This window comes from Protopterus annectens, chromosome 7.part0 (genome assembly GCF_019279795.1).
Source record: "Protopterus annectens isolate FY-2018-M chromosome 7.part0, PAN1.0, whole genome shotgun sequence".
In the NCBI taxonomy this organism is placed as follows: Eukaryota; Metazoa; Chordata; order Ceratodontiformes; family Protopteridae; genus Protopterus; species Protopterus annectens.
Genome location: NC_056739.1, coordinates 891323007 through 891337676, shown reverse-complemented (window position 1 = coordinate 891337676; position 14670 = coordinate 891323007). Strand labels below are relative to the sequence as shown.

Sequence of the window (14670 nt, the reverse complement as noted above, 5' to 3'; positions counted from 1 at the left end):
GCAGTTGTATAGTACTGTTGTAATTCACGTAGAATATCATACTGTAACTGCAAACTGTATTGAAATGCATTACAAAATTGTTGTTGAGTTAAATTACAGTTATCACCCTTTATAGGCTGTAGTAAGTTCATTAAACCCACTATCAAGATGTCTCGGTCAACATTAACAGCAGACTCAGGAGACTATGACCCTTTTCATCTCAGCTGGTGGGGGGGGGTCTTGAATTATACAAGACTTTGGTAAGGTAGCACAGTTCTTTCTTTACTCATAATTGTTATAGGGGAACTGCATTTCTGTAACAAGCAACAATAATGTCATTTGAATTTTAGATGGTGGCAGAAATATTCTGTTAAAGTGGCTAACCCAAAAGTAGCTTAGAGGTATGGGACCGTAATTATATAGATCAAAGAAATAAATCTACAGGTAACAAGAATTAACAAACACCAGAATATAATTTACAAAACAAATCATCAAAGACAATGCTTAAAGGGGTAAGAAGAAATCATTCAGTTTAACATTATATACACAGCAACAGCTAAAACATAAATAGTAGATACCCTATTGGAAAAAATATATAAACTCTCTAAAAATGCATTGGTTAAACGTTGGTACATGCAAGCACCTAAAACTTCAGTCTATATAGAAAGTAAACTGGATCACAGTAATAGGCACAGTAATCTTAATGTCTGTCATCCTCATATTCAAACTCATACATTTATAACACAGGGACTAGTTTCAATTTACGGGTTCATTGAACTTAGCTCAAGAGTGGATTTTGCATCAGCAGTGCACTACCAGAGGATTTTTTTTTGTTGTTGCGACAGTTCTTTATGTTCGGATTATGAATGTGATGACCCATATATGAATGCTACATTCTCGTGCTTCGACTTTTTGATAGAAATAGATATATTTGAACATTTGGTGGTTTCACTTGAATGGCTTTCTTTGGCTATTGATTTCCAAAAGCATTTCAGAATTATCGTGGCTGTTGTTTTTGGTGAAATCATAATCACTGGGTCAGCTCTTCTTACAAAAGGGACTAGTAGGATATTAAAACTTTTAATTTATGTTATATGCAAGACCTATATAAACATTAGATTGTGATTTATGGTTTGTTGCATTTAGATGCAGTTATACTGAATCACTAGGAATGTTTTTAAAGATTTTTTTATCTGCTTTAAATTCATGTTAGTGTTTTGACATTCATTAAGATCATTTGGGACACTTTCCTGAACTTATAACATTTTTTAGTTGAACAGCCATTACATGTCATATAAACAGAGCATTTTTGGTATGATGTGGTAAACATTATGTTATGCAGGTCACAGACTATGTGTGATTATCACTATTTTGTGTATCTGTGAACTAATTATTGTGGTTGGCAGTTTATACATGTGATTGTACTAGTCAGATTTTTAAGTATTTTTTCCAATACTTACTAATTGTGATTATATTATGAGGAATTTGGTTTCTCTCTCTAAAAGAATGTTTGTAAAACCATATTTTATACTATTTCAAGTGATTATAACTATTTATCCCTTAATAGTCATTTACAGTTCTATGGCTGATAATCAGATCTTATAATAAAACACCATCTACCTATCCTCATTGACATCATCCTACATACACCTCCCACTAATTAACTCACTCCTCCCACTAATTCCCACACACATACCTCTATAACCACTCAACATGTGTGCAATCAACACCATCACCCTTGCACTACTAGCTATATCCTATCACCTCACCTCCTATCACGCTCTTCCTACCACCATTACCACCCCATCTAAACATACATCCACCTTCTCCACCCACACCAAACATTATAGCCTACACATTCCCTCAAGTAGTTATCATCACAGCACAATGACTCTAGCATCCAGGGCACTTATCATAACAACCACAGAATCACTCTCCACACATAAGTACATACACATTCTTTCTAAGCTAACAAAACTCCTTCAGCATATCAGTCACCAACTAAGATTAGCAGGTGACATACACTCTAATCCAGGCCCATACCCTGACACACACTCCCCCTCCTCCACACCCCCATGCAATAACTCAACCTTACTCTCCAGACCAAAGAACAGCCTACTTTTCCTGAACTTAAACATACGTAGCATTAATAATAAAATAAATCTACTGCATACTCTGATAGACACCTATTCCCCAAATCTACTATCCCTAACCGAAACCTGGTTAAAACCTACTACTCCCGACAGCGAATTCCTTCCCCCAGGCTATAATGTAATATGTAATGATAGACTTTTCAGAAAAGGGGGTGGTGTAGCATTACTTTATGAAAACAGTCTAAAGGTTACCAGTATTGACCCTCCTATACTCCCCCTAATGCCCTCAGAACTGCTACTAGCCAAACTTGAACTAACTGACAAAAAAATCTATAAATATTATAATAGGATACATACCACCGGGCAATAACGTCCCTACCCTAGAAGCCCTTTTACACTGGACCAATCAAAACCTACCCCAAGAAACCCAAGAAACAATTATCCTAGGTGACTTTAACTTAGACTGGCATACATGCTCTAGCTCCAACCCCTCCAACTCATAAATCTGTATAATTTCTCCCAAATCATTAACTCCAGTACAAGGCTAGATAATAATAAAAGCAAAGAAAGCCTCCTAGACTGGGCCCTAATAAACAATGCCAATACATTATATCAAGCAGGTGTCCTACCAGACAACCTCAGTGACCACCAGCCCACCTTCTACTAAAACTAAAATCTCACACCAACTCCAAACCTCTAACCCGGACCATTAGAAACAAAAGAAACATTGACATAACAAAATTCAAACTAGAACTACAATACCAAAATTGGAATCTTCTAAAGACCCTCCCATTAGACGAAGTAGTTGCGCTATTTAACATTACCTTCCTAAACATCTTAAACACCCATGCCCCTCCTCGCACAAACAAAATATTAAAATAGCCCCCTGGATCACAAGTACCACTAAAACCATGATAGCCCACAGAAATAGAGCATGGCATCAATGGAGAGCCAATAAAACCATAGCAACCAAGCAAGAATTCCAAAAACTCAGAAACTAAACAAAAAAAACAAATTCTACTACACAAAAGGAACTATTTTCTCAATTTGCAAAATAGACACCAAAACAACCCCCAAAAACTCTGGACAGGAGTAAATACATTACTCCACCCTGGCAGACCAAGTACCCCAACACCAGCCACTGTAAAGCATAGCACTAACGTTCCAGAAGCCTTTAATAGATTTTTCATAGAAACCATTTCAAAACTTGTTCATCAACAACCCACAACACCTACTACCAGCAACTCCAAGCCTGCTAGCAATATCAATTCCACCTTCCAGTTCAAACCTATTCCCACAGATTATATAAAAAGACTATTAGGTAAACTCAAACCAACTAGCCTAGCTGCCGACAGCATTCCAGCCAAATACCTTCAAATAGCTGCTAATGAGATAACCTATCCAATATCAATACTCTTGAACAGATCAATAATAGAAAGCAAGATTCCAACAGTCTGGAAAATAGCATATGTCACCCCACTACACAAAGGTGGGACCTGTACGGATCTTACCAACTATCTCCTTATTGCCATATTATCCCCACTAGCCAAAATATTAGAAAAATGTATTCACCAGCAACTTATGCAATACCTACTTAAAAAGCAACGTCTCCCTCCTACCCAACATGGATTTAGACCAGCCCACAGTACAACAACTGCCATTCTCTCATTCACTAACCTAACCAACCAGAACCTAAATCTAGGCAATCTAACATTGGCCATATTTCTAGACCTATCAAAAGCCTCTGACATGGTCAACCATCCCAAACTTCTGGAGTCCCTCTCTGACCTTGGACTAGCCGCTAACTCACTAGCCTGATTTCAAAATTACCTAATAGGTAGACAGCAAGCAGTCAGGTGGGATAACAAACTATTCACACTGCTCCCTATTACAACAGTCCCACAAGGATCAATTTTAGGCCCGCTATTATTTTCCATATTCATCAACGATATGAACAAGATCACCCAGGATGCAACTGTCATACAATATGCTGATGACTCAACACTAGTCTGCTCAGCCACCAACCCCCTCACACTCCTTTCCACTACCCAACAAGTATTCAAAACCACTGAAGCTTGGTTTCTCAGTAAAAACCTGTTACTGAACCCAAAAAAGACCAAATGACTAATTTTCAAAGCAAATAAATCCAACTTAGACACTCATTCTTTCAGTACTACGTCTAGTGATGGTACCAATATCTCCTCAGACTCCCACACAAAACTACTGGGTGTAACAACTAACAATAAACTGAAGTTTGACCTACACATAAATCAAACCATCAAAAACATACACAGAAAACTAGGCAGTCTGTACAAAAATAAAACATACCTATATCAACAGACTAAAATCACCATGGCTCAAACTCTGCTAATATCCACACTTCTATATGCCGCCCCCATCTTCACCAACCTATCCAAAACAGAAATTACAAAACTAGACACATGTCAGAATCAAATTGCCAGATTTGCCACAAATGCTCCCTACCATTCCCATCACTGCCACTCACTATAGCAACTAAAATGGCTGGAACTCCAAAATCTCATTACATTCCACCAGCTAGTTTTCGCAAAAAAAAAAATCCTACTATATCCAGACAAAATACCAACACTATCTAATTTACTTAAAATACATGAAAACCTAAGACAATTATGCTCTAATGACAGGGCCTTAATTAAGATCACCAGGTCCAACAACTTAGCAGGAGACTCCCTATTTCCTAACTACATAGGCCGAATCTGGATCTCACTGCCCCCTGATATTACCTCAAAAAACTCTGTCATTAAGTTTAAACAACTACTAAAGGAACACCTTCTTATCAACAGGCAATGCCTATGCCTTTCCCATGGTTGACCCTCTACACTTACTTTTTTACCTCAGGACGTCTCTATCAACCTCTACATACTAATTTACTGCATATACTACAATTCTTTATACGCAAACCTCATCTACTAGCAGTTCTACTGTACTCTTGAAAATTCTATTGGAAAATCATACATACTCTCACAATTTTCAAATAGAAATCACTGGTCATACAACTAACGTGTCCTTATACTACAATTAGCAGCTAAAATATTTCTTCTCTTATGTACCTCTAAAATGTGCAGCCAAAACATTTTCTTTCTCTATGTACTTCTAAAATGTTATGTTTTTGTACTTTGTCTCTGTATGTGTGAATTGACGGTATATATGTATACATGCCTTTATATGCCTTTGTATTTTTACAAACTGTGGAGCTTTTCTTCATGGGCCTCCGCTGAAAATGAACATTTATCCAGTTGGATTCTCCCGGTCAGCAAATGTAAAATAAATAAATAAATAAACACATCTTGAATAATCCCCTCTGTCTTACAAATCTGGAATGAAATGCCAGTCACTAACAACATACATCTCAAGACTAGAGTCTTAACTATAAAAGAACCTACCTTTGGTAGGTAAGAAAGTCTTCTCAAAAGTTGGACACGTGTGCAACTCACTTGCAAATCACATAAAGAATCAGTCCGAGCTATTTTTGTTCAGGTTCACTCTTGCTCAGAATCTGCGGGAAAACAGTAAATATAAAGATTGTCATGATAATGGGTGATCTTGACAATTATCTTGGAAAGGTTTTGACAGCATAACATTTGCAAACTCTTTTCTGTAATCTGGTTCTTTGACTAAAATAAATTAGCCATCTTGAAACCTAACTAAATTTAATCTACTCTCTGGCTGAACATATCACACATTCACAGGCACACGTTTACATACATTTATATACATTAAAGACATACTTACACATGTCCATATGCACACATTTGCATATATACTCATGTAGATACACACACACACACACACACACACACACACACACACACACACACACACACACACACACACACACACACACACACAAGCATTGCTTACTAAAATGCAATAATGTTGCACTTTTTTAGTGCTGAGTTCGAATCCATTTTTTGTACATCAGCAATTGACATCAGCAAGCTCTTGTTGGACTGCATGTATGTTACAGGGTGACTTGACAATGACTCCTGGCTTACAATCATCTGTGACCTTTGTTAACTAGAGATCCTCATTTGATATATGGAAATCTGAGAAGTAACTAAGGTCACAGCACAGATAAGAGATGCCACAAAGACCTTGTTCTCCAAGCTTCCACTTTCATACACAGACTATCAACAAGCCTTAACCTAATGGCAAGTGGTTAAACACACAGACCAAATAAAATAGGAAAAAAGGGTGTATCCCTGTTGTGTATTCCTTATTCTAGTAAGAAAATTTGAAGGTTTTGCTACTATCTTCATGTAAGCAGATGCTTCATTATATATTAAACCTAGTAAATGAAAAAAACTCTGTCATAAATCCACACATTTCTGGGAATAAAAACACAAAATCGTAGTCTATTTGGTTGAAAGCTTTTATTTGCATCAAAGTTAACATGCAGCAACAGTTTACTATATCTGTTTGCATCACCTATCAAGAGGAGTGATTTAACTGTATTATTAAAGTCTGTATTTATCTTGCACAAAATCACATTAGTCACCTCACTGTAACAGTCACAATAAGTGGGCAATATTGACTGAAATAACAGCCATCAATAACTTGTAGTCCAAGTTTAAGATCAATACAAAGATGCAGAGTGTAAAACTTTATCTTCATCATTTAAGACTACTGAATTTATTGTTTTTTTTTTTCAGCTTGGTAGAATCTCCCCTCCCTGTAACACAGAATTAGGCAAGTTAATTATATTATTAATAAATACAGCCTTTCACTTTATCTTCCTGGACATATTATTTTTGATCTCTCTGACACTATTACAACTGCTTCACTTTGCATTGATACGATTATTTGTGATTTTTTGACCTGCTAGCTTTAATTTAGGTTGACTGAAGACTAGATACAGTGGCCTCTGAAGTTTGAATACACTGCACATAGGCGTGGAAGGACCTGGTGAGATATCCAGAAAAAAATATTACTACATGTAAATGCAGCCACTGCTGATCAACGCACTAGAAAGGGAAAACAGTAGAAAAAGAACATAAGCACATGTCAAAATAAACACTTGTAAGTCCAATAATGCAGTCTTATTTATTTGCAGAAAATGCATAAAAGCCCAGTATCTTTACAAGAGCAACGTGTAGTCCTGGGTGGGGTGTTCATTGTTATTCCATTTATTGGTTTATGGATTACTTTTAACAAAATGATAATTAACTAGCCTGTTATCTTTAGAGTCTAAGAAGATACAAGAAAAGCTGAAGACAATTAAACAACCTGAAAATTATTGTTGGATCTTCTAAAATGATGTGACTCTGCATAATAACACTGAATTCACCTTACAAAACCATGCACTTTACTATACTTTGACAGAATTCTACAGCATCTGAGTTTCCACCCTGGATTATACTTGAAACGTTAAGATCTCATATTTAATCGCCAGCATTTACATTTCAAAAGTAGGTTTCGTTAGACACAGGATTTAACGTAGGTGGGCTCATGCCTGCAACTTATGTAAACATAGCAGTGAGAAGAAGGAACACTGTCTGCATATTAAGGTATGTCTACAAAAAAAAAGAATATAGTGGGAGGTTTGGTTGCAGCCTGTCTCCTATTTATAAAGATAGCAATAAATACATTTGTTTGTTTACTGGCTGGGTATGTTACTGTTTTCTACACTTGAAATTTACAGTGAAAATATGCACCAACAAAACTGCACATTAATATCAAAATATTAACTTTTACATTAAGCAAAATTTTTACTTAATTTGTTAAACATTGCTACAGTCATGAGTCCCCCTAAATGTATTACTGTTTTGTCAAGTACTGTCACATAATAACATTTTTATATGCCACTGGCCTATGTCAGTGATAAGATTGAATACGCTAATAAAGTCCATTTGCCCAACAAGTACATTAATAAATATATAAATAATCATTTCGTGACTACTGAGTCAATGGCAGAGTCTAAAATATTCCAACTTGCTAGAACTGATACTACTATGAGCCACCGTTTTACAAACAAGTGCTTTATCACTTTAAAGCTTTCTTCTGTACTGGGCAGCTCTACAATGTGTTGTATTACACAAAGGGACTCAGCCTTTAATATTCTGAATTTGATGTGTTTCTTTCTTCAGGACTGAGCCTTTCTTCTAACAACTAAAACTGAGCTTCATTTTTAGTAAGTAAGTTTGAGTACCATGCTCTTCTATAACATAATTAATGTTATAAATAAAAATAAAAATTTTCCTTGTTTCCCATCTTTCCTGACCTAGAGTAGTCCAAATACAGGCTTTGCTGTATTCTGGACTTTTGGAAAGTTCCTGTGTTGCCCATTTCCTTTCTTGGATAAAGAGAGGCTTCTTTGTTTACCAGTGGCAGTGGGGAGCTTGTAGCAGCCTATCTATCCCTGGAGGAGTGTTCCCAGCACAATAATCTGGTAGTCTACTGGCCGTTTTGGGCCAATTTGTAGCTCTTTCAAGTCCCCCTGTATAAAACCCGCTTTAGCGTGGCTTTGAGCGATTTTGCACATAGCGCAGCGCCGCTTAATTGGGTTTAAACCATTCTCGGCTCCACAAAGTCTGCTGTTCATTTTTTCCCTTAGAACTGATCTAGTTCTCATAATAAACACCCTATTCCCACTCTAAAGCCTGGTACTTGCTCACTAAAGCAATTACATAAGTCAGCACTAAAAATTAAAAGCACTACACCCTCACAAACTCCCCTTGAGTACTTTGTTCCCCACTGGCACTTTTTTCAATTATAAAGGAATTCCCAATACTATTCTAGCATGTCTAAAGGTCAGTTGTCAATCTCCTCTCCGGTTCAGCTGGTGAATCTGGGAATCTTGAGGCAATGTTACAACTGCCTCATGTACACAGACAACCCTCTCCTCCTCCCAACAAATTCCAACACATGTGAGAGATGCAACCATATATCCAAACTGGAGGCTAAGCTCTCTCAACTCAGTACTGGCGTAACCAGTCAGGAGGAGAAGGAAACCACACTCACTACAATTCCAGTCTCACATAGACCTACCACGACAGCAAACCAAACACATAAACACAGAAAAACATACTCGAAGGCTCTAAATAAAAATCTGCCTAAGCAGCAGAGACCTCCAAAGCAGACACCCAAGCAACCGCTACCCCAAAACAAAACACGTGCAACACATAGCTCACAAAGCCAGTGTGCCGAACAGTCACAGCCCTTAAGGCTAAACAACACACCTGATACACTTGTAATAGGTGACTCTATCGTCAGGCACACTGACGTCCCGCTCACCAGGCTGAACAAGGAGAAGGTCACAGTGAGCTGCTTGTTGGGCGCTAGGATCCACCACATAACACAAGCACTCAGGTCACTCCAAGGCAAGTACAAATATGACTCAGTCATTGTCCGTGCTGGTGTGAATGACCTGAGACGTACCTCCCTGGACTACATGAAAAAAGAGACATAGAGGAGCTCTCTGAGCATGTAGCCCAGGCCGGTATGACCCTGACCTTGAGTAGCATCTTACCCTCACCAAGAATGATGCCACAATATGAAGACAAGATGATCAATTTCAACAATTGGCTTAAGTATTGGTGTCATTCAAAGGGGATCCAATGCCTGTCTGCCTGGGATGACATGCTCGACAAGCCACGATGCTTCACTAGGGACGGCTTGCACCTGTCACCCCTGGGCTTTCGGATATTGGCAAAAGCTCTTGCCACCCCCATAGTGCCTTTTTTAGGCAAGGCTCAAAAGACAAACCCACCTCCATAGGTATCACAAGGGATAAGAAACTAAGAGTAATGCTACTCAATGCCAGAAGTCTAAACCTCAAGATGCACGCACTCAAAACTCTCCTTAGCATGGAGAACATCGATATCTGTGCAGTAACAGAAACCTGGTTCAAGGCTCCCGAGAGCACCCCAGCACTACCATGTTATACCTCATACCATGCTTTTCGGCCTCAAAACGTGGACCGACCCACAAAAGGAGGGGGAGTATCAATATTCATCAAAGATACCCACACCTCCAGGTTGGTGGCACAGCACGAAGCATCAGAGACTATCCATGTGCAACTAACAGTGGGTAAAACTGCCTTCCAGTTTATAGCCTGCTACAGACCACCCTCCCAAACCCAGGAACCCCACTCAGCCTTCCTGAGAACACTGGAAAATATGAAGGTCTCTCCAAACACCATTATATTGGGTGACTTCAACTACCCTAACATAGACTGGGAGCATTACTCTAGCTCCAACACCCTAGCCCGAAGGTTCCTAGAATTTATAAACTCAAATGCTATGGAACAACTTGTTGCCACTCCCACAAGAGGGGAAAACATACTGGACCTGATCATCACCAACATGGGGACTCTATGCTCCAGACCAGAAGTGTATCCCTCACTGGTAAAATCAGACCATAAACTAATCTCACTAGATATTTACATCCCGACCCCAGCCTCTGCCCAGAAAACCACAGTGAAAAACTTCTCTAAAGCAAATTTCACACTCCTCAAAACTGAGGTGGAATCCTTCAAAGCCCCCGGGCCTGTGGAAAATACGGCCCAGACCGCAGAATCCTTTATAAACGCATTCTATGAACACCTTCAGGAATGCATGGATCATGCAATCCCAAATAAAACCAAGACCCAATCCTCCAAAGTTAGGTGTCCTGTCTGGTGGACCCCAGCCATAAACAAACTAAACAATAGAAGGAGGAAGCTACTACATGATAGAGCAAAATCCCAAAAAGGGAAGGCATCTCTGATCAGTATTAGCAAAAAACTACGGGCACTCATAAAATCGTCTAAGGCCAGCTTCGAGAGAAAAATTGCACAGGACACTAAGGATAATCACAAGGCTTTCTTTAGTTATGTTAGGAACCTGGGTGGGAATTCCCAGATATGCTCAGAATTAGTCCAAAATGACAAAAAATACACCGAACCCACAGACATTGCCAACATCCTAGCTGACAGGTTCAGTGCAAACTTCTCCCCCCCCTTCCCCACCAAAAGGGCAAATATCTATCCCAGCAGAGTGCTGCCCCCTGACATCTCAGATGCTCAGGTAACAGCCGCCCTCTCCAAAGCAAAAAACACAGTATCAATGGGACCAGATGGTGTCCCGGGCTGCATCCTACATGAACTCCAAGAAGAACTAAACCCAAACATAAAACTACTGTTCAATCTCAGCCTTACGACAGGATATGTACCCAAAGAGTGGCGTACAGCAACATTGGTCCCTCTCCACAAAGGTGGTGCCTCAACGGATCCTGGAAACTATCACCCCATAAGCCTGACTAGCTCGCCCCATAAGCCTGACTAGCTTGGTCTGCAAAGCTATGGAAAGGATCATCATGGACCTCATAAATAAAGATATTGAGGACCTACAGACACTGAATCCTACCCAGTTCGGCTTTGTTAAGGGCAGATCCTGCCTCTTAAACCTGGTTGATTTCTTTGAAACAGTCACCAAGGCCATTGACGAGGGGAAGGTGGTCCACACAGCCTACCTGTACCTTGCAAAAGCCTTCAATACAATACCCCACTCGGGCATTATAGATAAGCTCACCAGCTTAAATATAAACCCCTATGTCACTAGATGGGTTGCAAACTGGCTCAAGGACAGAACCCACATGGTTAGAATTGCTGGAGCCATGTCAGACTCCAAACCAGTTACAAGTGGCGTCCCACAAGGCTCAGTGCTGGGACCTCTCTTGTTCGGTATATATTTCTCAGAGGTACAGGCTAACATGGAAGGACTGTGGCTGACGAAGTTCGCAGATGACTGCAAACTGGGCGCCATAATCGACTCTCCAGCCAACACAAGCATCCTACAAAAGAGCCTCATAGAAACAGACAACTGGTGCCAGAGCCATGGCCTCAAGCTAAACGCCAAAAAGTGTATAGTCATCCCTTTTGGCAAAAACAAAGTGCCCACAAATTACCACATAGGTGGTAATCCATTAAGTACGGAAGAAGTAATTAGGGACCTGGGGACCCAAGTTGATAGCAATCTCTCATTTGACAACCACGTGGCCAAAGTGGTTAGAAAAACATTTTATATAGCCCACCTAATCATGAAGGGATTCACATCTAGATCAGGGGAGGTCATCGTGCCTCTTTACTCATCCCTCATCAGGCCCATAATTGAGTACAATGCCCCTTTTGGGATGTACCTTACCAGACACCTGCAGCAACTGGAAAGACCCCAAAAGTACCTCACCAAGAGAATCAAAGGGCTCAAACAGATGCCATATGCTGCCCGGTTAAAGAAACTCCAGCTCTACTCAGTGGCATACCGCCTGCTCAGAGGCGATCTGTGCCTGACGTATAAAGCCATGTCCACCCTGGAATTAATGGACATACTGCACCTCAGAAAATCCAAATCCCATCGAGCTACGCGCTCGAGAGACTTGAACCTCAGCACTGAAATAAATAGGACATGCTGGAGGGACGGATTCATAACCCAGAGGCTCCCTTCACTCTGGAATAAAATCCCAGTCCAGGTTAGGCAGAGTCCCTCATTGACTCTCTTCAAGAGGAATCTTGATGAGTGGATGGGAGATAGTAGGTTTACCCCGGGTATCACTTCTGTGTCACTGTTAGACAGAGGCACAGTATACTAACCTCGAAAAAGGGCATAGCAAAATTCATTTAAATTGGGTGGTGAAAGCCAAACACACTCTGGATAGGCTTATAAATGCCCTAGGGCAGATAGCCTAGTATGAACCTATGAACCTATAATACATCTTGCAGATAGGCGGTATTCATACCTGCCTACTTTACACATTTTTTTTCCCTTAATCTCTAGGCCGAAAATCTGTTGGCCCTGTAACTCTTAAATGGGGGAAAATATAATCGTTAACTGCCCTTTTCAATAAATCATAAAAAGGGAATAAGGTGCATAAGGGGCAGGAAAAGAGCAAATGTAATTTGTATTTACAAGAGGAAGCATAAAGAATGTACATTTGACTACCAACCTTTCATTTTAACTCAGTGGTGGGGAAGATCTTGGATCTTTTGTGAGGGGAAATATAGGGACAAAAAAGAAAGAATATCAGGAAGCCAGTCGGTAGCAGAACAAAAAGGCATATAGACTCACAGTGAGAAATTCACTAAACAAACAGAGCGTTTTTTGGCTGGTCAGCCATAACAGTAGAACAAACAAGGAAAAAACTACTGTGGACACTGGCTACTTAGAAATTCATCAAGGCACTCTTGGAGTTAGGCCCTTGGTAACAACATAAGTAAAATATACTAGTTGTAAAAACAGTACACAAAGGGTAACATTAATAGCAACTGTAACAGTAAATGAATGGAATAGACTCCCTCCCCACGTCAAGCAGAGTACCTCAGTAACCATTTTTAAGTGCAACCTGGATAACTTGATGGGGAACAGAAAATACACCCCTGGAATTCCACCTGTGTCCCTGCTGGACAGTGGCATTGGGTACTGATTTGTTGGCACATGGGCTAAATTCTTGGCTAGGCTTGTAAGGGCCTCAGGGCCAGTAGCCTAGTAACTTCCTATGATCCTATGATCCTATGATGTTCACTGGTTATGGCTGTTATCATTAACTAAACATATGACACTCAGGGAAAGTGTGCCTTTTTACTGGTGATACTCAGCTGATGAACAAATGAATGGAACAGCTGAAAAACAACTTTGTGCTTTTATGGAATGGACTGAAATGTATTAGCTTAAATTCAGAGTAAAATACATTTGCAGCTGCATGTCTGAGGAAAAACGCAGGAAGAAGAATACAAAAATGGAGGGGTGACAAGCCGACTGAGGGCTACCTGCAAGCAGATAACCCAAATGTAATGACTGCAACAGTGAAACATGAAGAACATCAGCAGCAATGGAAAAGGACCTTGTTACTTGTATCAGTAATAAAAAGAAAAAGAGTAAAGCATGATAAGGAAGTCTGTGGTAAATAAAACAGCCATTGCCTTTCTTTTGTTCAACTTCAGTGCAAAAGAACAGGTAGAACATTGACTAAAAGTGTGTTCCTTAAATTTAGTAGACAAAACCTTGAGTACTTCTTTTTGTAGTGTGAACTGGGGGAAGACAGTACTTAAGAGTGATTAGGTAGAGTACTTCTGCCTGTTAACCACATGTACAGTTTAACTTGGAAGTTTCAGAATGCAATTCCATAATTTAGAGTTTAAAAAAAATGAAAGAAAAATCTGCCCTTTACACAATTTCTAACACACTGGTGTTCTGCGTGTATTTAGGAAAATGGAATTAACTAACATCAACAGACCTTTAGCCCAAGGTGGCAGGAACACTAAATTTTTGCTTGAGGGGTTGAATGTTATGCTGTATGCAAAGTTATCAAGATGAAATAAATTACAAAAGTATATCATATAAGCTTTACCTTATAAGCATGTACTTCAAAATCCATACCAAAAAAAATCAAAGTTGGACATGTTAGAAGCTGTAATGTTAACTATAATGAAGTTTTTTTTTTTTTTGTTAAGCAGAGAACTAGTCATCCTACACTCCTTCCTATTTATTGTAGCATCAAGGTCACTATGCAGCTCTGAATTTGATAGAGTATGGCTAGAGCCATTTGTCTTATTTTTGATCTAAGGACAGCTATTATTCAGTGCTTC

General features: G+C 39.5%; 1 protein-coding gene across 3 annotated transcripts in view; it reads right to left on the bottom strand.

Moving 5' to 3' along the window:
• The window catches only part of PCBP4 (poly(rC) binding protein 4), a 1043920-nt gene that overhangs the window by 887091 nt on the left and 142159 nt on the right, over positions 1–14670 (bottom strand). For 2 of the 3 annotated variants that reach the window (XM_044077471.1, XM_044077469.1), the window contains exon 2: positions 5495–5607. The exons of the other annotated variant lie outside the window; for it this stretch is intronic. The gene's annotated coding sequence lies outside the window, so the exon portion shown is untranslated. The remainder of the gene's footprint in view (positions 1–5494; positions 5608–14670) is intronic. 3 annotated transcript variants of the gene reach the window in all.